Raw genomic sequence first — 24,618 nt, forward strand, 5'->3', positions numbered from 1 at the left:
ATATGAATTTGACATATCTTAGTCATAATCTAAAAATCAAAATTTGAATTTTACAATATTACTGCACACGAATTTGCTTAGGGAACTAATTCTCAAGAATTCTATAATGCCAACCATAGATACATTAATTCATAAATATAAATCATCTAAATTTTACAAACTTACATTAAATCAATAATATGGCAAAAAAATAATAATAATTTTTTTCTGTGAATCGATCTTACCAGTTCTAAAAGTAAATTGAAAAAAATTTCTATGCTAATCTTTTTTGTATTTTTATGCTAAAATATAGTTTTTTGTGTTTTCAGTAATAGAAATACAGTTTTTAGTTCCTATTTAAGCGAATAATAGTTAAATAACTATGCTGTTGCATTGCACAGTAGCGATATATTACATAACAAGTGATATTGAAAATATTTTGTTAGATAAATCAAACTTGATATATTTGTAAAATTTTTCAAATATTCTATGCATTTTTACGATTCTGATATTATTTGAATCTAGATTATATAAATTTGATTGCCATAAGTAAACAAGGGAGCTTAAAATATATAAATAAAAAATATTATTGATGATTCCGTTTTTAATCTTTTCTGTAAAAATCAGCATATTCCAAGTCACATAGATGTACTTTCGATATTGTGAAAAATTGTATGGTATAAATAAGGGTGAAAGTATTTTTTGTTTTCTAAATTTTTTATTTAATCAAAAAAGACGCACGAAAAACCACTTTGCGTTAAAAAAAAGTCCATATTGTATCCTGCCTGTTTAAAACACAGAATAAAATATAAGTTTTTCATTTTTAAGAAAATTCCTTAAATATCTTATCAATCTATACCCTGTTATTAAAAAAATCTGTCGTAGTTTTTACTTTTAAAATATAGAAAAGCTTTATTATTGTAAAAATGTGATCAAGCAACACCATCTGTACCAATACCATACAATAAAATGATCAAGGCTCTATGGAATCATATGGTAGTAAAATAGAATGTTATATATTATATAATTTATAAAATATTCAAAACACAATTTGCATTGAATATGCATTTAAGTATGCATTTATGACGTAATAAAAAATCTTATGCTTTATACAAAAATTCCTTCTGCAATTTAAAACCTGTATTTTATCTGCATATATGTGATTTATGTACTATTCCAATCATAAAAATCGTTTTTTATTTGATATATTAATCATTTTTATTCACTAGTGTACCAGCTATATAATAAAAAAATAACATATAGCATCTTTAAAATTGCTTATAAGATTGTTTTATATATTTTAAATTTACTAAGTTATATCTATTTTTTTTAAACCAAAAAAATTATTTTCTCTGCGTAACTTTGACACCATAACTAAGTTTAAAATACATTTTGTGCATGTTCATATAAAATATGCCAGAAAATAAATATATATTTTATTTTCTAAATTTAAATTTTATAACTTTGTCATCTTAAACAAACAAATTTTCACATTTGCTGCTAGATCCAAATAAACAGAATCTAAATTGTTTGTAAAAAAGACAAAAAAAAATCCTTTTGCTACTTATTTCCAATTGAAGTTAAAAAAATCTTGGTTTAATCTGTTATTTCTATCTTTATGATTGTGATATCGCTAAAAAATTTACACATATTGATTAAAATTAGCATACAAAGAAATCCATTTACATAATATTTTAGCAATTAATATACATTAAAGGCTACTTTTATTAGAAAGATTTTTTTGCTTCTACAATTTTCATACTATATGCAGCGGTTTATTTCCCTTTATTTTCTTTCCGACGATGATATAAATGTTATTCGTGATTCTATATATTTGTAAAAGCCAATTTTTATAAATTGTGTCTTTTTTTCAGTTATACTACATACAATTTAAAAACTTTTAAGAAAGATGTCTTTTTTCACTTAAACATGGTTTTTATATACATGATTAGACTTTTCAGACACTAAAAAGTCTAATCGAAGCCACAAAAAAGATAAAAAACGCTTAAGTTTTATTCAGATATAATTTTCATTTTTCAGTTTATATACATGAAACAGAGTGGATTTTTCTTACACATGCATTTTATTTATCACACTTCATTTCAAAGATTTTATATATCTTTTAATTTATGTTTTTAATTTTCGCATATTTTTTGTATAAAAAAAATTTCTATCATTTCCATGTGTAAATGCGCATTAGAATATAGTATAACTAAATTTAAAAACATATTCGGAATCGAACAATATGTTTCAGATTGCGTATTTGTGTTTATTTAGTTTGATTTCGCTAAAGAAAAAACAACAACTGGTACACGTACACTTAAGATAGATTTATTACTTTAAAGTGAAATTTTTTGATCATAAATGATATTTTTACTTTCATCGTTCATAAGAATGATATAAATGTATAAAAAAAGAAAATATACATAAAACCCGGTTTATTACATTTTAATATTTGAAATTTTATTATTAGTAATACAAACAAAATTTAATCTATTTTTATACATCATGGTAGATATATATGAAAAATACACAGATGAACTTTTAAAGAACATCCTAATTAGAAAATTTGTCAGGCATAAAATTACAAAAGAAGAACTAACTAATTTATGTCAATGTTTTATATTGAAAAATCATATTTTTATTTTCTCTTTTTTAAAATAGCATAGATTTTTATATTCGCTATTTAGATTTAATAATATGTGCATGAATAAGTAAAATTTTGATTTCTATAAAAAAATATATATTTGTACTCTATTAATTTTTTTGAATTTAAAATTTAAACTTGGATAAATACAAAACGGTATATATATGTTGCAATGAAACATAGTAGCTATTGTATTTTTGAGATGCTAAAACGTTTGGAAATTTATGATCGAAATACATTAAATAAGTTTGTATGTATAAAATGCTTCTAAAACATATAATATCTAGTTATAAACTACACTGATATATATAAATTATAAAAAATATTATAATTTAAGTTACACAAAATATTACGTATACGAACAAATAAGTAATATTTATCTTATAAGTGTTTCTAAGACGCTTTTACAAGTATAAATTCCAATATAAACACAAAAGTTGTTATATGCGATGTTTCGGCCACCATAACAAGTGGTAATTGTATACAACTAAAATCATGCAGAAAAAAAATATTTCACCCGTATGTCACCGCAAGAAAAGAGAAGTTCATGATCTTTTGTACATTTTTCTATGAATTAATAGCATTTTTATTATGAAATTATTAAATGGTTCGCTTATTTGGGTAATTTAATATGGTGCTATGGAAAAGGGATATATACTTATTAAGTCATATAATTAATTTACTAACAATAATTGAACTAGTATTAAAAAAGTAATTTAGTCAATCTAGCAGTTGCAGTATAATTTGACGTTCTTTGCAGCATGTTTTTGCTTTGAAAGTAATATATTTTTGTGATTTTATATGTGTAAAATAGAGACTCTATTTATTTTTATAATTTATGAGTGTATGTTTTTATCTATTCTCATATCAGATTTTTGTTCACAAATATAATTTAATGAGCATCTAAACGTATCATAAACTAAAATATTATGACTTTTTTATATTTTCGATTTTTTTTGTAATATAAATCTATCAAGATCATGATCTGTTACAAAAAAAATATTTAACTTACCACATCATGCAATGATTTTATAGAAAAATATTTAATATTTGTTAAAATATAAAAATATATATAAATCTAATTTACAGTGGTAATTGAACTAGGAACTTTATATTATGAAAAAATCTAAATACGAAAGAAATAAGATTATGTATTACCCTACAAATAAAGATCTTCTAAAAGACAAAAACCTTTTTATTGATTTTCAGTGTTGCATGTGCACAAATAACATAGATATGTATATTTTGAACCTATAGTACCTTATGCTTCTTTTTAGATTGAGCTGTACAATATAAAAATATCAAATATATAAATCAACAGCTTTTAGGTATCAATCACACATGAACAGAATTAATCAACATTTGAAACCTCGAATTATGTTTCTCTAAGAACACATAAATTAGAACACTATCTATAATCTAGAAATATAAAACATTTCTTGTTTATTGCAAAAAGATATAAAATAAAGATTTTTAGGATATTATTTAGAAAATATATAACTAAAGGCAAAAATAGATGTTTAAATGAATTAAAATTTTTTTACGTTAAAATCATACTTATTAATTTGTACCATAGTATCGCTTATCATCATAAATAAAGTATTCTGACGAAAAACGTGCCGTAATTTATTTTGTGTTTCAAAATTACAACAAAATCTATTAATATGTATAAGACTGAAAATAAAATAAATCAAAATATTTATATAGCATTATAAATTTTTTTTATTAGGCTAGAAATCATAAAATTTTCGGTTCTATAAATTTTTTTGATTAGAAGTTTTTCTCAATGAGTATATGAGAGAATTAATATTTTGATACTGGTTTTTTTTGTTACTATATATATTTAATTGTATAGAAATACTGAAGAATAATTTCATAATTTGTTTTTTCATTTGGTTCTTTATTTATTAGGACTAAGCAGAGGTCAATAAAACTCGGTACTTACGATCTTATTTTTATAAATTAATTATTTGAAATATACCGTTAAAGTAATAGATATTTATTTTATACGAAAACCATATTGATCAAATATACAGGGCAATAAATTCCAAACTTATCAAGAACAGTAGTAATTCGTAAAACGGATTTCCCGTTAGTTTCAAAAAACTATTGCCTTTAGATTTGATTTAGTTGATGTTTAACATTTAAACTACATGAAAATTCGGGATTTTATGACTAATGAATAAAATTAATTATTTACTTTATTAAATTATCAAATGCTTAATATACTATTTTTCAGTGGCTAGTGAAATTTTATTCAAAGTATTTTTACCCGGATTATATATTAATCAAGAACTGTAGTTTAATATTTCATGTTTTTTTGCTCTGAAAACGTAATTTAAAATAAAATAAATTGAGTAAATAATCTAAATTTAGAATAAAAAATGGTATAAATTTCATGTTATATTACATTTAATATTTTATTAACCACATTTAAAAATCTATCATTTAAAAATTATAATAATAAGGTGGATCGATTTTATTTATTGGTTTATTTGATCTTTGGTCATACAAAAGCGCCGAATGTAATCGTTATATTTCTTTTTAAATAGTTTGCGCTTCAAAACTTCAGAATCACTAAATTTATAGTTCTTTTCAATATACATCATATTAACTTTTTTCTAAATCCTATTTTTATTCGTTATAACTTAGATTCTGCTTGTATTTTTAACTTTGGAGCTAATACTTATATTAATTATGTTTTAAATTATTTAAAATGCCACCCTTATTATTTTTTGATTGTCTTTGTTCTCTCACTTTTTGTTATTTTATATATTCATGCTATAAACCCACGTCAATGGATTTTTTAGCATAGAATTTATAATATATACATAAAACGTAAATTATCTATTTATTATGCGTAACTTGCACGCATGAAAATTTTAAATATACTTCTCTATTGTTTACACTTAATATAAACAATATTTTTAACATGAATATTTTAATATTTAGGTAATCCCTAGCCGTAAAAAAATATTTTTTGAATACGCTTTAATACATCAAATTAATTTGAATTATCAATGGGTTTGTAATTTGTATTATTATATGGATTTCTTTAAGCTAAATAACACAATATAAACTTGTATTTATTTTTGATGAATATTTATATGATTTCTATTTAACATACAAAATATTATGATATTGTGTTAAAAAATTAATTATAATTATATCGATTATTATCTTGGGGTATGTATACGTTAAAATACATATAATTTAATCTGAATTTTACAATTAACAGCCTTTCTTAGTCTCATAAGCTGTATATTGTAACATATATTCGATATATTAAGCTTTTTTTTGATTTCAAATTTTATCTATAGAGGGCTTTCGGCAGTTTTAGTGATTAATGAAACAAAATAATATTCAAAAATTTACGCCTAAATATACATTTTTTCAAATGACACCAAATACATGCTCTAAAAAACATGTAATCATTCATTTCTTTGTCTTATTTAAATAGATAAGTTATTCATTAATTTTATGAATACCGATGTGTTCGATTCTAAGCCAATATATTTTTCTTCTAGAAATAACTCTGTGTGCTAAATGTCCTTAGATCACATTTCAATATTAATTTGTAAGCTTCATATGATAAATAATATTTCACGAGTCTTCAGCAATTTGTAATAATTAAAAATTTAATGTAAGTTATAAAAAAGATAAAAATCTTATTCTTTTGTAAGTATTTTTTATATATTAATTTACATTAAAAAAAATAATTGCAACGCATATGATTTTATTTGAATTGAATTATGTTTAAACAGAATACAAATTAGCTTCAAAATTTTTTCAAATAATGATAAAAGTGTATAGAAATCAGCAAAAAATATATAGCATATACATATATTAGATATACATAACAATTACAAAAATCGAAATTCACTAACTTTATAATCTGATAAATTTTTATTATACTTACCTATATAAAAAAGAAATATACTTATAGATTAGAAATTGCCAAATAGAGCTTATTATATTAAGCAAACGTTTGATCATAAATATCATTGCAGCCAATAGAGGACGAAAAAATAATTGAAAGATTGCATCTATATAGAGTGTTGATTTCTAGATTTTGAACTACATATAAATAAAATATTATGAATTAGCTTTTTACCACAGACGGACTTATTATACGATAGATAGAAATAATACTATGATAAAATAAATTTGAGCATAATATGTTAGGCTATGTTTAAGAATCCTAAATTTTATGCCTAATGTCGAATAATAATATGATCATCACATACAAAATTTTTGATAAATAATGTTTGAAGTAATATCAAAATAGTCATATTGTATAATGCATAATTCTTATTAGGTTAATATAAATAACATAGGCAGTATTTCAAAAATAAGTATGATAAATATTCTTTTACAATTTATGAAGTAATAAACAAAAAGGAAAATATTTATTAACTTAAAAAACATCATTTTATGCTATACTATTCAGTTTTATAAATTAAAAAAAAGGAATAGTTCATATTTCTTTATAGAAAATATTTAAAAAAATATAATCTAAATTTTAATTTGAACGTTTTAAAATTTATATTGTTATCATAAAAAAACAGCTTGTATATACCATATATTCATTCACTAATAATATTTTGTTTTGTATTTCAATTTAATATTTAAAAACTGCTTATAGAACACAATTTATTGCTTCGAAACATAAATCCTACGCATTTCTACGTAAATAGAGATTTATGGGGTGATGCAAGACACTCGAACTAATCTCATTTGAGAGAAGAAGAGAAGCTGGCAGAGATATGTCAGTATAGATGTCGAAATATCTTCCATTAAATTGCGAAACATTCATAGTGAACTGACTACGTTTCAATAGATGTAATTTATAGTAAGAAATTATACAAATTTATGAAAAATAATTATTGGCTATTATTTTCAAATTAATATAAAAATTGAAGTGCGAAAAAAACTTAGATTACAAGAAATATTGAACAAAATTTATTTTAAAAAAATTTATTATCATATAATATCATATCTACAAATCCAATCAAATGTCTAGCTCGTATAGAGAAAAAAAATGGTTTGGACTTTAACCTATTTCTCAATAACCGAATTTTTTTATTCTATCGAACCAGCAGCCACGATTTTATATCTAAAAGGCTTTATCTTTTTTTATATCTACAGGTTAGAGGAGATAAAGTCAAGTTATTGCGGTCTTTAAAATAGAAGGGAAAAGGTTTCGATATTTACTCGCCTATTATTTTACCATGACAAGATTTATTTTTTTATCTTGTGCGAACTACATACATTTTCTTAGCACATTAATAACAAGGTAACATTTTTTTAAGAAAATAAATTTCAAAGGAATTATGTCAGCAAATATCCATATATTGCGATGGAAAATGGTAAATTTTATATTTTACAATAAAATATATACAAAACATGCTATAATAAAAATTTAAATTGATTGATATAATATATACAATCTATTAAGATAATTTATTTATAATTAATAGATGCTAATCAAATTAAAAGCGCAGGGCAATTTACGAAATATAAAATAAGATATAATAAGATATTTATTGTTTAATTACCTTAGGGTTATGATTGCTTTCATATATAAAAATTTTAAATAAAAATCTTAAATAAACTTATACATTTAAGGAAACAAGCACATATGGAGCTAGACAAAGATCGATCAATCCAATATTAAAAATTCAATTGCAATTTGAAATCTTCTATTTCTAGAAAAAAATTGGTAATTGCATGATTTTTACTTATAAATAACAATAAAAAATATCTAGTTGTCTCTGTTACACTAAATTCGCATTTATGGGCTAATTTTTCTATTTTAATTAATTCTAAGTACTTAGATGTTGAGGGCACATTTAAAATATTGCAAAACGTTTTAGAAATCTTTTGATACCATTCCGCATTCTAGATTCTTCAGCGCTTTTTCTTCTGTAAACAATATGAGTAGAATTTCCTTACGAAGTGTTTGATCTAGAATATATGCTTAGACTTTGTGTGTGATTTTTGAATTCCTTAGCAGATTTATTATGAAATTCTGTGTTTAAACCTTTCCCATTATATCGTAATTTATATTTTTATTTAAAATTTTATATTAAACAAAGTTTACCTGCGATTCTAACTTTTGATTCTAATAAAAATAACGGCTCAAAGTATTAAATCCACTAGATAATATTATACATAAATGAATCAATATTTCAACACAATAGTGATCTAGATAGAAGACAAACATGATTCGGAATAATATTATAAATTGAAATTATTATCATTATAAATGTAAAAAAATATACCAAAAGAATTTTTACTTGTAAAATACCTTAAATTTATTTTATTTGAAATATAACCAATTTTTTTTTACGAAATTATCTGTGTAGTAATAAAAAGCTCAAATTAAGTTAGTATGATCATAATCTACTTTAAAAATCATAGTCTACTAAATATAGTGTATATATGTAAGAAAATTTAAGTGTAATACATTACCTGCATGTTTTGTGTTTTCTAGTGGACTGTTATTTTATGTTTATAAATCAAAGACAACCTTCCTTCACACATGAATTAAAGCGAAAATAAAATACATGTTTAATTTTATATTTTGAAATCTTTATCACTAGTACGTTTAGATTTCATAATCGTTTTTTATATAATCTATAACCCCTTTACATTTATATATATTTTAATAGAATTAATAAGATACAATTACTACGATAATTGTTCAACCTAAAGAAAGAACCGGATTAGGGTGTATATACAACCATAACATTAGGACGGACAGTTGAATGAAATGGTATCGTCAGAGTGAGAGGTAGTGAAGAAGCAAGCCAAAAGTATTAATACGAGAAATGTAGAAGACATCGAGAAAGTTGTGATCTGGAACAAAAGTCTATTATATAACTATGAATTATATCCTATAAAAATCTAGAAATTCACGATACTCTTTAAAATGTAAAAAATATGGTATTGAATTGAGTAACAGAATTTAAAAAGCGTTTTTTAAATATTTTGTACAGTTTGTAATTTTATGAGGTTTAAAACCTTTTTAAAGATCTTTTAATTGTTCTTTAATGTATATGATGGTAAAGGTATCATAATTTTTATCAACAGAATTTGCTGCAAATCAATTTTTAGTGTTTTATGTATGGTATAATATTAATTTTTACATGATATAATACAATTTTCTAAGTATTTCTGGACAAATTTTTTCAAGACAAATTATAGTAATTTTACTGTATTATTTCGAATCGATTTGCTTTATGCGATATAGATTGTTTTTTAACTCGTTTGGTGCATGTTAAAATATTAGATAACTCTTTATATCATTCTTTTACATATTCACTTTCCTTCTAATATACTTCTCTCCTCACATAGCATATGGTTATAAGAAGTTTATAAAGCGTCGAATATATAAAAAAGATTTTTATATAAATGTTGAAAATTAGTATTTTAATGGCTTAATTTATCAAATATTAACCAGAATTTTTATTTATTTATAGTAGTTCGTGAAAAATGTGTGCGCTCATCTAATCATCTTTTTGTTGTTTTTATGATAAATTTATAATTTAACTCTTTTTTATTCCTATTTTAAAAATGTAACATATGGTGTTTATTATCTATAATGTAGATATAGATATAAAGGCGTTTTTGATTTTTAACACATGTATAACTTCAACTTTATATCGCTTGATTATATGAAGAAATTGAAAATTTGAGAAAGAATAAAAAACATAAAGTAAATCATCAATTGTGATATTCAAATTAGTTCAATGTTGCATTTTTTTATGACTAGTTTCATTTCAAGAGCACATTTGCTACGCTAAAACGCCACTTGAAGTTCAACAAACTAATCGGCAATATTAAACGCCATTAAAAATAGAAAACGGTTAAAAAAATTAAAAATTTTTTTTAGACCACTTTGTAGTATGATATTATTGTATATTGTCTTCTGTGTTTTTTATATCTGTTATGTTTATATTCAAGTAGTCACCATTTATATACAACACTAATTTTATGTTTTATGGGTGTTAATATATATTATATTATAATTTTTTAATTGCTACATATGAATGAAAATATCGCGTATTATTTTTTACATTACTTATAAAATGAAATACTTCATTTCAAGTATTTATTCATATGATTTTACCGCATCTATATTGCCTTTGTTAGTATAATGAAGAATTATATGATACATTTCTCAAAAATATTATTAAATTAGTTAGTTGGTGTTTTAAATAAGTTTTATATATTAAAAATGGTTTTTAAATTAAATTGAATCCTTTAAAAATACCGGTTTTGTTGCATATATCTATTAATCTTTATAGTATTTAGATTTTAACTAACAAAAATAGAAATAACCTAAATTGTTTTTTAATACATTTTATGACACAATAAGTATAAAGTAAAATTACAGATTTTTACAACAGCGGTAAAACAAAATATAACTGAGCATAATTTCGTAAATGCATTGGATCAAGATAGAAATATGCCATTAAAGATTAGAGCTTTTTCCTAGAGGCACAATGAATTCAAAATTAAATTTTTTTGTATTTTATGCAAAAATTTTTTCTTATAAATCATATTTTCAGTTGTAAATATTCTAAAATTTCATTTCTTGCAACAATTCGTTATAAAATTCTTATAAAGCAGCAAATTGAAATCTAAAAAACACATTTAGGTTAAAAACGTGTGCACTTTACGGCTGATTTGATTTCTAATCATCTATCCACACAGCATGATTCTTGTGAAAAAAATTATGAGATTTAATAAGTTGAATAAACATGATAAAATTACTTTTATTCGATCTAAAGGGTGTAAACTCACGTTTAGGAAAAAAAGATGTATAATCGAGCTATGTTCTAGTATCAAGTATTTTCTATTTCGAGTATAATACTCAAAAAATTTATAATTATGTGAGCAGAACTTCTAAAACTAAAAATAGGAAACAAAAAAACTTTAAGCTTTGAACATATAAAGTATTTGCTGCACATGAATCTTTGAAGTGCACGCAATTTGATTTTCATCTATTCCACTAAGCAAAGCTGATTCAAAGTGTAGATTTGTGGATGTATAGCCAACCAGCGATATAATCTAGATTGTTTTTTATTCTAAACCATAAATTAAAACCTAGTAGAAAAGGTCTAAACCAAGACGATAAAACTGTTTACAGAAAACGTGAAGGACCACATATGAGGGTTCATCAGATAGCTAAAAATTACATATAGTCATATTTGAATTTCTACAAAAATCATAACACGAAAAAAATTATGATTCATTTACTAAATAATTCTATGCTTTTTTTTGTTTTTATTTATTGAAAATTAAGAAAATAACAAAACAAATATAAATAGAAAATTTCATACATAGTATCATTGATTATAAAAATAGACGAAATCACCCTAAAACCTATAAAATAGATTTTTTGTTTATTTTGCTAATAAAGAGATAATATTTGTGTAAACTTGTAATTTTTTGTGTATAATATAAGTTTATTTTTTTGAAAAGATTTAGTGTCGAATTTCTTTTTTGGCACGAAAATGTATTATAGATTACGTTGCAGATTTTTTTTTATATTCTAAAATACGAATTCTCAAGATTATATATATTATACAAACCACAAAATTTGTTAGACGATTACGAAATTTTCTAAAAATTAAATCATTTTTATGCTATTTTTATATGCTTTAGGCACAAAAATTGAATATTTTGTATATAATCGCGCAACTATTTTTTAGACCCGATATTTATGTTCTCGTTAATTTACGTGATTTACATAAATCTATTTATAAAATGTAATAATAACTCATTTTAGATATCTTTTCTTTTGATTATATATATTTTTTACATAAAATTATGTATGGTCCTTAAAAATTGCATTTAGTTTTTATCTACATCTATAAACATTTTTTTTGCACGAAAATCATGTTTGATCAAATACTATTATTTTGTACTTAATTTGATATATATAAATTATTTGCTGGATGTTTTGTATTTATTTAACTAAAAAGCCATATTTAATATATCAGATAACTAATTTATCATTTTTTTTTTGTTTAAAATTTAGCGGCAAACAATGCACATAAGTTTTTAGAAATTTTAAATTATAATAAGATTTGATATTTCGCTTGAATTTTGCATATTAATAGACTTACATAAGTTTATAATATGAAAAATTAGATTATTTTAGCATTTTATCTTTGTATAATATTTATTTTTTATTAAATATCCAATGAAATACAATGATACACTAATATTATTTTTTGTGTATAAAATTTATAAACATATTGATTTTAAAATATCCAAAATGAAATGTTTATATTTATTTTAGTTAATTTAGCAACTTATACAAGATTGTTTAAAGTAGTCTTGCATTCAATTTTATATTTAATTCTAGTTTGATATTTGACTATTATAATAAATAATGTAAATACTATGAAAATATTATAAATGAAATTATAATCCCGGATTATGAAAAAAAACATTCTAAATTATAATTATTATTCCGTAAAATGTTTGTCTAAAGAATTTTCAATATTTCACATTTTGTATGTGCTAAAAAATTTAAATGCAGATTTACATGTATATTTTTTTTTGCTAGAAAACAAATTTTAAGTTATTCTATTGCACTTAAAAATATAATTTTGATAAACTAGATTTAGATTTTTCCTTCAGATTTACTTGATTAATTTATTGCCCACATACATATATATACTCTTGACCATATTTTCTTCGATACCTCTCCTCTTGGAATATGCAATTGGTTCTGATTGTATATAATCCTATAATTTAAATCTATACATCTATTTGGTTTGTGACTTCTACACTCTACGATTCACCTTTTATGATATTGTGCTGCCATTCCATCCCATGTTACAGCATATGATGCAGTTTGTTATGGCATAATATCGAGAAGAATAAAAACAAATAAAGATCAAATGATATAGCATGGTAGTAAGAAACACACAGATGTTTATACCTTTCTAGACAATCTTAAAGGTATATAATAAATAATAGCAATTAAGAGTTTTTTCATTGAGTATGAATAGTAGAAAGAATCACTTTGCCTCAGAAACTTTTATGTGAATTTGGTTTTTTTGGTGTAAAGTAATGCACCCGGAACCTTGCAGAAAAAAAAATGTGTAAATTGTGTTTTTATTAGAGACTGATAATTTTATTATCATATTTTTCAAGTGTGCATTTCTATGTACTAAAAATAATATGTATATCATCTATGCAAATTTCAGTCCATGATAATTTAAAAAACTAGTGCTATACAGATTTTTCTTAGATCTGTCATCAATATTTTTTAAAAATATCTTTACCAAAGTAGCGAACCAGGTTTTAAATGAGCAACTCTACGTGTCAACTTAATTTTGGCTTAATTTCCGATTTCAGGATAATCCGATATTTTCAACTTCAATTCTTGTGTGTGATAAAAAATATAAATAACAAACTAAACATCTTTTGAATTAAGGGGCTAAATTAAATATCCACATATTGATGATTTAAAGAATGACCCTGATTACATTATATATTAATCTCTAATATAAATAGAATAAATAAGTAGACAATTAAGAAAGAGAGCCGAAAAAAATATATATCGGAAAGAAATAAAATACATAAATTTTTCACTATGCATGTGTAAAAATATTAAATATTGTATTAGTACGCATGAAAATGATTTTAATCTATATTCTAACCTATATCAATGTGCTGTCATTATACCTTTCTATAAATACAAAATTAAATTATAATGTTACCATAAATAGCAAAAAATCATAGAATAAACTGCAAATTTCATATATTATAATTTCTAGTGCTTATATTCTAGACAATACATAAATTCAGTTGAGTTTTGTCCATCATTCTCATCGCAATATCAATCCAATATGAAGACAACTATTAACAAGCAAAAAAAAGATTTTTTAACATAAGGGAAAATCATAATTCAATAAGTATCAAAGGTTCAAAATGTTTTAAGTAATTAAATATAATAATCATAATTAAATTATATAAGCAGGTTGCTTTATAAATGAAATATTTTTTGAAGTATAAGTGATCTATCAAGATTTTTATGAATTTACTTCTATCGTATCATATATTAAATTGCTGATTTCGGTTGTATATTTAGTATCTGAAAAGTAAATATTATAAAAACCGTTAAAATAGAAAAATTATAGTTATATAGTCCAAAATATCCGCAATATTCATTTCATCATTTATAACTAATTATCAAAAAAAAATAATTTATAAAGTTTTAAAACACATTAAGCACGCCAAAAAAATTTTTAAATCTTTTAAAAGCTTTTATACAGTTATAAATTTCCAGTATTCATATATTAATATTTCACAAAGCAATTTTGGATACATACTATGATATAGATTTATAAATCATCGTTATTTCGCATGAGTTTGGTTTTATAATATTTTTGTTCAATTGTAGTTTTTTGTGCCTTCAAAACCATTTCTATACCTAATAAAGACGTATTTTTGGTTACTTCAATTAAAAATTACAAATAAAAATGGCCGTTGTTACTTTACTCTAGTTACTAGATGTTTACCTGCACTTATCAGCTGTATTTACTTGTTTTATTAGCAAAAATTATTTTCGATTACATTTTTGTAATCATTTTAGTATACATATATGAGACAAATTCATCCGTTTTTTTAGGATATATAAACTACATTTGATGCATTTTTGTCTATAAAAATCGTCATATGTATTTGTGTAAAAAAATAAAAAATCTTTTTTTATTTTATATGCTCAGGATAATAATAAAATTGATTTTGCTTTTTTAGTTTTAAAAAAACTTGATTCTGATACTAAATCGTGCTAAAAACCTGCTTGGTATCTAATAAATAATATCTAAAAAACGCCAAAATTAAAATCCACGAAAAATAAGCTATATACTTAATCAAAGTGAAATAGCATTCTTATTTTATAATTTTTTTTTCGTCATTTTTATTATGATTAAAAAAATAAAGACTATATTTTTGCCACACGCTTCTTAAATACTGTAATAAACATTAGCCGGCGGAAGACTATCTTTAAACTTGATTAGGCGTCATAAATTAATGCTAAAAATTTTTTAAACTAGACAAAAATGCAATTCAATATTAAAATTAGCCAATAATAATAATTATGAGGCTTCAAAAAGTCAGAATCGGAATATGCTGATATTATAACGTTCTATTAAATACTAAGATAATATAAAATATTTTTAAAATACTATTATCTTACTTCTCGATGTCTTTATTTTCAATTAGCTGGCAATATTGATATATTTAATCATATAATTCCTTATTATAAATTTAAAAATGATCTTAACAAACAAAGAGCGGTAATTTTCTATTCGGTGGCTGTTTTATCTAATCTAAATGATATTTATTTTTGAAATTCTGAGTTTCGATTATGTATTGATAGATAGATTGTTTCTTGAATGCTTCAAGTTACAAAAAAATATTCAAGACATGTGCAATACATTTAAAATATATTCTAAAAAAATTATATTTATAAATCAGCTTACGAATTCATAAGATCTTAAACTGAAGGGTAAAAATATATAGAATTTATGAGCAACTTATATCCAATGTCTTGACACGAATAGATTTTCACCTTTTTAAATTTTTGTGCTATAAATTATATCTATGTTATCTACTAATAAATTTTTTACTACTGTAAATAACATTATTTATTATAGAAATCTTATTTAGGATGTTTTTACATAGATTAAATATTAAATCAGTCAAAATCTGCAATAGAACCTTTTAAAATAAAAGTAAATTACAATGAAATTAATAATTTCGATATTACCAAATTAACAAATATTATATATTTGAACATAATTTTTTTTCGAATTTGCAACTATGCTATTAGAATGAGTTTATGTACGAAAATTTATATTCGAGGCTAGTTTATCATCTGCAAAATTAATAAGCAGATTTATATCTTGAAAAATTTAAGTTTCTATTTGAAGCATGTTTAATATTCATATGAGTTTAAAACAACACAAAAATCATTTATAAATTCATTTTTCGTTAACAAAAGATAATAAACAGATCACTGACAAAAAAATAAAACATTAAAAGACATATTTGCAGTTTACGTCTGATTATAAGCACCCGAAATTATAAATGATAAACATTGCTATTTTTTTCATTGAAACTTGCTAATATTGAATCTATAAGTATGCTTTAAAATATACATAAAAAATACAGTTTAGAGAAAAATTTTATTTATAAAAAATTAATTGCGTAATATATCAGCAGTGTGTAATTATATCTTGAAACTGCAAATAGAATTAAGCTATTTTTAATCAAAAAAATATGCACTGGAAACGTTTTTTGGTATTGTTTAATAAAAAAAGTCCAGTCATATGACTGTGATCTAGTATAAAAAGATTATTTTTATATAATGCCGTTTATATTTATTCGGTGCTTCCACAATTTGTGACTGGAAAGTACCGGAATTTACCGATGCTGTATAGATCGGAATTTAGACATGCGATATTTGTCTGCGTTTTTTACATATATAAAGCGAAAATAATATCTCAATTTTGAAAAATTACAGATAGATAAAGAAAATAAAAGAAAAATATTTTGTATATAAAATATATTCAAGATTGTTTTCACAGCGTTATTAAAAGTTTAATTTTCTTATTACTTGCAATTTTGTGCATAATAGTTGTGTTTCTACTGTGTATACTTTTAAATATGCAAAAAAAATTGCATTAATGATATGAAATTCCTATATAGAAAATAATAAATAAAAAATTCTATAATATACATTTAAATTCAAAAAATTTTTAAAATTGAATATTTTTGTGCATCAGACTAAAATATCATAAATGCCCTATAAAAATAAAAAATATCTAGTTTTAAACATCGCATACAATTACAATTAAAAAAAACATTTAGTTCTTTAGTTGTGAATATTCTCAGTAAATATCAAAATATAAAATGTTTATTACACTTACATACGCAAAAAAAATACTTTTAAATATTTTTTGGTCTGAAATTTGTCAAACTAATAAAAAAATAATTTGCTTATTCAATTTTTACATTTTTTGGAAGCTATCAGATATGGTATATTATGTAATATGCTATTTCTTTATTATAAAATTATTGCCAAAGTATTATCTTATATTCTCAGTTTTACATATATTGATTATCCTGTAAAATCTGCTGTTGTTTTGTATAAGTCATTCCAAAATTAATGTATGTGTGGCTGATAATGTAACATTTATCGCAGCGAACAACCGCATTTAAAATAAATTATGTAATCTCTTTAAATTTCATGTGTGTCTCTATATTTTTTATTCCTACATTTACATATCCAAGACTAAAATTATTTTTCCAAAGTAAAACCTTTATTTAAATATCTTCTGATACCAATATTATAAATTTGCACATTAATGACTTTTATAAATTTAGAGATTTACATTAAACCTTTTTATTTTTTATATATAACAAAGTTAAATTCTAATCTACTTATATAGTAGAAATGCAGTTTAAGTGGCTTTTATATATATTAAGCACATAATTCACTTACAATTATTTATAATGAATTTACTGTGTTTTTAAAGTCATAAAATAATTATTCCCAACAAAACACGAATAATTATAAAATGTATTACGGTTATAAAAATCGGTCATGTTAGTATGTAAATTCGCTGTATATCACATTTTTATTCAAATAAAAAATATAGATATAAGTACGGGTGAAATATATTTCGCTACTGTTTTACTGACTTCAGTACATGAACAGAAAATAAGTGATTTAGAACTGTATAGATCGTTAAAGGATCTTTTTTCGTATGTTTATTTTATTAATCTACAAAGATAATTTTATATGTAGTATAAAGGCTTTACGCGCTAAAAATTATTTATGAATAAGAATGACGAAAACATACTCTTTTTATCAATATAATACACTTTAGAATTTGTCTTTCAATGTTTAACATTCTGAATTCGTTTCTAAATATGAATTGATCTTTTTTAACGGCCATGTTATTTTTTTTATTGATATTTAAAGGATAAAATTGAAGATAATATATAAGTTTGTTATATTTTCATACATCTTTTAGCTTTTAATGTGAAAATAAGACAGATTCTCCATATTTTAATGCGTGGATGTTTCGACTATTGCGGAGTCACCAGAAAAATAAAAAAATTCAACATAGAATGTAAAAGAAATATAAAATTCAAATTCTATCAGCTCTATGATTGTTTTTATGATGGAAAACTGCGTTTATAATTTAAATTCACATGAATTTTTATCTATAACTGAATGAATATAATTTCACGTAATTCACCATCAAGCCTTTTGACTATTTTGAAGACTTGCAATGTAATTTTGTAATATTTTTAATTGCAAAAATGCAAACTTTGAATAATAATCTTGCTCTGATTATTATAAGGATTTAGCATAGAAGCTAACAAATAAAACATAAAATTCGTTAAAAGATAAAAAATAATATGTTAGAGTTTTGAAATAAATTTTTAAATTATATAAAAGTTCGTAATCTAGTTTTATAACTTGTAAAATATAAAAAAGAGATATATTAAAATTCTATTTCATTGGCAATTTTATTTAATAAATCTTTGTTTCGAAAGAAATATTCGTTTTATAAATTCGTGCCTATATAACATTCCTTTTTATAAATGCATCCAATATGCGTCTTTTACATACTCTTAGATATAAAAATTCACTTTAATCATTGAAAAAATGTTTAATGAATACGTATTTATATTTTTCTTAAATTTTTTGTGTTTTTGTACTGTTTCTTTATTATAAAAGATCTAAAATAGCAAATTAAGCAATAATTACAAATTTATAATTATAATATATGTATTTACTTAAAAACTATTACTTATTGTGCGTAATTCAACAATACAGTAAAATTTTTGTAGTGCTGGGATTAAATGATACGATGGCTAACTATAAACTATAATCATTTTTACACAGATTGTGCGCATAGACCATAAAAATACTTTACGTATATATTTAACTTTTTTGTTCTAACTTCGATATTTTTACATTTTATTTAATAATTAACTCTTTTTTATAAATAGAATCTGTAAAAAAATATACTGCTACATTCTTTCTATGATATAAAGGATTTGATATAATAGCTCTGTTGCGTATAAGAAAATTTTTCTGTACCTATAAATCTATTCGTTAAAAAAAATTAAAAATATATCAGATTCTTACATAGAGATATATCTATCTGATCATAGTTGTGAAAAGCAAATCAGAAAATGAAATATGAATTTATAGATTGCGAATACATTACGAGCCCAATCAACTGAAATAATGCAAATATGCGTTTTTAGGCAATAAAATACCAATGAACATAAAAAAAAATAATAAGGAAGTGTAGTTCATTGATTCCATTTCAATGTTTAAAAAACAAATAGTGTAATAAATATCTATAAATTAAGCATTTATATGCAAATTTTTTGAAAAAGAAAAGATATTTCAAAAAATAATTTCGAATACATCAACCCCTTTTTACAACGATTTATTCCCTACAGGTACCATATAACCTTAACATAATTGAATAAATTTTCAAAAATAATTAAATCTATAATAATCGTAAAATACGCGTTTTATAATATATTAATATATTATACGGCTATGAATATTAAATAAATTTTTACCAATAAAAAAAAACATATACCAAATGTATAGAAAACAACTTTTAAACGTCTTTATATATTTTTTGGCCTTTAATTATTCAGGCGAAAATTATATCTGTTCATTTTTATCAAAATACATTCTAATTTTCAAAGCAAATATGACACAAAAATAAATATACGCTGATGAAAGTTCTATTAATAAACAAAAAGAAATAAATTTTATAGAGAAAAGAGAAAGAAATATAGTATATCATCCATAAAAATGTTTCTGTAATAATTACACATGTAAAAGAGTATTAATTCTTTTTAAAGATAAAAATTGAAGCTATAAGAGGTTTATTATATTTGTAAATAGCATTACATCTATTATATAAGTTTGATATTTATTCAATTATAAATTTCAACATATCATTATGATAAAATATTTTATACTTCTCTGAAAAATATATATAAATTTTTTGTAGTATAAAAATGCTATCCAGTGCTAGACATATAAGGAATTATACATATAATTTACAATTAAAGAAATATGTGTTTATGCAAAATTATATTATTTTCATCTTTTAAAAATATATAGACCAACAATTCTAATAAAACATAATTATTTTCTAATTAAACAGCATGACCTAATCTTATGGATCTAAAAGAAATAAAATTTAAATTTAAATAATATAATATGATAATAGTCAAAAAGAATGCTATAATTTTTTTTTACTTTTTCAAATGCTACAACTCGGTTTTTCTGATTTACCCTCCTAGACAACAATAAGACGCCTAAGATTTCCTAATTTTTGCACAAATATTTTTTTTATTACATTAGTACGCCATAAACGTAATTATTCCATTTCTCATATGTTCAATACAATTGAATGCTCTTTTAAAAAAAAATTTTTGAAAATAAATATAAACGATTTTAATTTGTAATCCATTCTGGTGGTGGCATAATGCAAATATTGAAACCGAAGCAATTAGTTGAATTTTAATTATATTGTATGCATAAAATAAATTTTAGCACACCTTTAATTTTTGCGAATATATTTATTAATGCTAGTTTAAATTTTAAACATAATGAGTATAGCTTATATCTTATATTTATCTGGTTAATATACAACTATTATCATTCGCTTTCTTGTTATACACACTTTTTTTCTTTTCTTTATTCCATCTTTATATCTTTTTATCGTATAACACTACACAATTCATTCATATTATTACAAAAAAAAATGCATTTTATGAATAGAATCTATTCTAAGCTGTATAATCCAAGTATGACTTGAAAATACAAGTTCAACAATTCTTTAATGGCTTATCAAGTCGGCTGTAACAAATATAAGAACTTACAAAATTTCTATTTTCGCTGTATATTGCAGGTATCATCTTTCTTATCATCTGGAAATACTATTGATGAAATTTAAAGCAACAATTTGCATACAATTGGCAATTCAAGATTACATTGCAGCCGTTTATTTAAGAAGACTTTAAAATTTCGATGAAAAATTACGATTTACTGTACATTGACCATTAAGATGTAATTATTTCTTCTGTTGCATATTGTGCACACAATTTGGTATAATGGTATGAAGTTGATCTGCAAACGTACATTAATCATTACCGTAAAACCATTTCCACGTAATATTACCTTGTTAAAATGAATCAATAAAATAATGACATGTTTCGTACATTTAGTTTTGCTAGATATCATGTAGTCAATATACAATATAAAATTTAAAGCGTAGTTATTGACATAAAATTTAGAGGAAAAGTCAGTGGGAAACCAAATAAAAATGAAATAAATTTAAAAAATTACAATTAATTATGAAATAGCTGAAAATATTTGACCTTCGATAAATTTTGAGATGTTTATAACAAAAAAAAATTAATTTCTGCATACAAAACCATACAGACGATTAAATATATCTGAAAATTAAGTAGTCATGATATAAACAACATAGAATATGTAATAACAGATAGGCAACACAAAAAGCTTATATGATCTGAAATTTGATACTTAAATTTAAATCTGATAGATTTTTTAAATTTTTGGCTGCCAAAGCCATATTTTTTTTTGATACAAAATTCCTATCTAAATCTAGAAATTAAGAAATAACAATGTAACATAGACAGATTGAAACTGCTAGATTCTGATGCTTAAATATATAAACCTAAAGAAGATTAAATATAGTAGAAGAATAATAATGAAATTTAATTAAGTGTGGGGTAATATGAATATAATCAATAATGATATCATGGATTTTCGTACAGGGAAAAGAAATTGACTTTTCTTGCATATAGAGATTTAAGTTGACATAGTTTATATTTCCAAAAAATATATATACGTAATCATAATCAAAATGCATAATTTCGATAGCAATATCTATAGAAAGCATATCAAAATATGATATATATTATACAATAGTATAGTCTCGTTATTACGGCATATTCTTTTCATAATTTTTTTGCATTAAGAAATATATTTATGTTTTTATGAACATATTTAAATCCAATATTTATGGCTGGGTGTTAAGACAACTTGACATATATTATAAGACACGTGAAGTAAATATCAAGATTTAAATTAAAAAAACAATACATAATAACAAAAAGGTTATTATTACGAGATTATTTCGTTAAACTGAAAAAATATAGATAATTTATAATTAAAAGTAAAATAATGTGTATGTTTCCTAACAATATAAAAAATATTTTTTGGTGAAAACAAATTTAGGTGTTTAAATTACAAGTAAAAGCTTCAGATAACACATTCATATATTTATGCTATATAAGATGTGTATTTGTCATGTGGTTATCTTTATATCAATGATTTCCAGTGTTTTTAAACAAGTGAATTTCATATACTTAAGGCTTTAAAATAAATCAAAAATATCTTATTACGTTTGAGTTTAATTTTATTGTCGGAAAAATTATAAAAGGCTTATATGCAGGCCAAGACTAAACAAAAATTCATGAGAGGCAGCAGTAAAAATTAAAATATTCAAATCCGAAACATACATCATATAAACTTATAAAAAATAAGTTGTTCTAACAAAAAATATTGCATTTAAAATTTATAAAAAGAAAATTTATATTCAACAACGAATAAATTAAAAACTATTGTTTCCCTTCTATTTACCAATTTTTGCTCGAATAACTTTTATGATATTCTACTATCATGTATACATTGCAATTTTTTTATAATTCAAATTAATGCAAAAAAAATCTTGAAATAAAATAAATAAGCATATGTGCGATGTTACATGTTCATTTGTCTTGGAATAATCAAAAACGTTAGCTTAATGATTCATAATTGGAACTCACAATTTTTGTAAAATTTGTCTTTTTATAAGCTTTATATTGTAAGATTCTTTAATCCATGTAAAATTTATTCGGGGCTCAATTTTATAATTCAATTGTTTTCGTGAGTTAAATATTTTATTGAAGAAATTAGAAAAGAAACTAGACAAATAAAATCTGTAAATAGAATTATAGATAATTTAACATGAATTAATACTTATATTCCAAATTTAGCAGAAAAAATGATTTTATGATCATTTATAATTTATTGAAATCTTGAGATTATATGGTGAAAGATGATTATAATTTGTTTCTAATTACCTGTAAACAATATATTACAATCTAACTAAACTTGTTTCTTATCATAGTAATATTCAAATTCATATAAATTTGTTCATTTCATAAGCCCGGCAGACAAATTAAACATATTATAATATAGGGGATCGCATTTTATGGTATACGGTAGAAATGTTTATTAATATAACCATGAACACTTTTTAAACACTAATTTATCTTTGGAGAAACATAAGCTAAATAGTTTTTATCTTTAATACGAAGATATGCTATTTTGGTTTGAAAACCATATAATGATGCAATGCAGTATCTAATATTTATTTATCAGAGAAGATTTAAATTAATTATTAAAAATAATTAGTCATAACACGATTTACAATTAAAAAAACAACTTAAAAATGACTATTTTCGTAATATTAATCTATATAATATTATCGGTACTTGATTGATATATAGAATTAAATTATATTTTTAAATCTAAAAAACGATACATTGTATACATTTTGTGATAGTTTCAGATAATCTTATCACTTGAAAACCAATAGCGATCAACTAAAAATTATAGATTCTAGAGTTTTTTCTATCTCATACAATAGTTTTTTCTTATTTTAAACTTTATTTAGCAATCAGACTATAAAATGAAATGAATAATGAAAAATTGTGTTTGATATTTTTCGTATAATTCAAGAAATTTATAATGATAACAAAATTTTCTCATATTCTGTAACCTTAGGCATCGTCACGTGTGCAAATACTTCTAGGTAACTTCAGAGATATAG

This window comes from Rhyacophila brunnea, unplaced genomic scaffold (genome assembly GCF_057557595.1).
Source record: "Rhyacophila brunnea isolate RB1 unplaced genomic scaffold, BYU_Rbru_1.0 scaffold_40, whole genome shotgun sequence".
NCBI lineage: Eukaryota > Metazoa > Arthropoda > Insecta > Trichoptera > Rhyacophilidae > Rhyacophila > Rhyacophila brunnea.